At 58.2% G+C, this 1995-nt stretch overlaps 1 pseudogene; it reads left to right on the top strand.

Moving 5' to 3' along the window:
• Positions 1 to 1253: 1253 nt before the first annotated feature.
• Positions 1254 to 1995, top strand: part of LOC103599492 — a 14170-nt pseudogene continuing 13428 nt past the window's right edge.

Here is a 1995-nt window from a genome sequence, read left to right as displayed (position 1 = left end):
GCGGGAGCAACACCGAGGATTGCGATCCCGTTGCCGGTGCCGGTCCGGTACGGGAGCGACACTGAGGGTTGCGATCCGTTGCCGGACACGAAAAAAGACAAAAAAAGGAAAAAAAAAAAATAGCTGGAAGAGAGGATTCTGAATGCTGTCACCACAAAGAAATGATAAATGTTTGAGGTGATGCTAATTGCCTGCACAGTGTATGAGGGTACTTCAAAAAGTTCATGGAAAGATTCATATTATCTTTTATTTTTTTCACGAACTTTTTGAAGTATACTCATATACATATATCAAAACACCACACTGTACCCCATAAATATGTACAATTAACATGTGTCGATTAAAAACAAAATACTTTTAGGCCGGCCCGTGGCTCACTCGGTAGAGTGCGGTGCTGATAACACCAATGCCACGGGTTCGGATCCTATATAGGGATGGCCGGTTAGCTCACTGGCTGAGCGTGGTGCTGACAACACCAGGCCAAGGGTTGAGATCCCCTTACCGGTCATCCTTTTTAAAAAAATAAATAAATAAATAAATAAAAATAAAAATAAAAACAAAATACTTTTTTAACAAAGCATATTCTTATGAACACTGAGAGGCGAATAAAAAACATGACAAATATCCCTCGAACAATTAGCTGAAAGAGAAACAGGACGTTTTCAGTGTGGCTTCTTTTCTCCTCTCCTCATTAGGCTATATCTAAGGATTCCTAAAATCCTGGAAAGCTGAAGCAATTATGGTCAAGCCCTTAGGCATCTGGAACCTGGGCCCCACGTGCAGCTGTGAAGAGCTCCGCCCACATCCTCTCACGCTGCACCTGCTCCCTCAGTGGACAGTCGCTGACCACACACCCAGAAGTTCTGGGAGAGGCAGGGAGTGGAGACAGCCCCCCACCCCCCTTTCCTGGAACATACCAGAAGCAGGAACAGCAGAGGCTCGTTGGTGGAACACCCAGACCACTGAAAGATTTTCTCGGGTCATGGGATGTCCTCTCTGGATGAGGAGTTCCCCACTGCGAATCTCCCAGTAGCTTCCAATCCCCAAATCAAGGGCGTGTGGGTGGGTGTGGGAGAGGCCAGGCTCATCAAGTCCCTTCCCCAGCAGCCCCTCCCCAGGAGTCTACACGCGGGGGCGGGGGACAGGTCGGTGCCGACAGCAGGAGTCAGAGCTGGAGTTTAGCCCCTGCTGGGACCGGGACAAGTCACCTCTGCAGAAGGAGGGAGCTGGGCTGCCGGAGCTACGACCCCCGCATGAACTCTGGAGAGGCCCAGCGGAGGCCGGACGCCTCTCCCAGCTCCACCCGCAAGGGGCGAGGCCGGGACCCGCTGTCCACGTGAGCACTGCTGGGTCGCACGCACAGGCGAGCTCCGCACCCGCGCAGCCCCCACGCTCTGCCCCGCTCTAGGCAGGACGGGCTCCCCTTGGCCCCCCGGGGCGCGCACCGTCTCCCGCGCCTCATGCCAGGAGTCGCCCTGCGACGGCCGGAGCCCAGAAGCCTCCCCTGCTCCGAGGGCTGCGGAGCCGAGCGGGCGACCCTCACTCCATCCCTTGTTCACCTGCAGCACTGGCCCGGGACGCACGCAGGTGCGGGACACGGCGGGTGCGGGGCTGGCGTGGGCTTGGGGTCCACACAGGTGCGGGACAGGGCGAGGGTGCGGGGCCAGGGCCACTCGGGGCTGTCCTCCTCCCGTGAGCGGCCGGCGGTCGCCTGGTCCAGCCAGCCTCCCCCACAGGGCTTCAGGTGTGGGGCGCGCCGGGATCGGCCGGTTTGTTCCGGGGTGGGGGCTTCCCCAGCAGCGGGGTCGCGGGAGTCTCCAGCTTCCTCGGCGGCAGCGGCGGCGTCTCCTCGGAGCTGGTGCACGTGAGGGCGGCGAGCGAGCGTCTCCACAACGTCCCGCCCCTCCGCCTCGCGTGCCGCAGGCCTGGCAGGCAGTTTCCGGCCCAGGCTCGGTCACCAACCGAGTAGAACGTCTCTAAATGTTCCTCCACGGC

This window comes from Galeopterus variegatus, unplaced genomic scaffold (genome assembly GCF_000696425.1).
Source record: "Galeopterus variegatus unplaced genomic scaffold, G_variegatus-3.0.2 Scaffold2985, whole genome shotgun sequence".
Lineage (NCBI taxonomy): Eukaryota > Metazoa > Chordata > Mammalia > Dermoptera > Cynocephalidae > Galeopterus > Galeopterus variegatus.
Note: the sequence above shows the minus strand (reverse complement) of the source record. Positions and strands in the feature narration are given on the sequence as shown.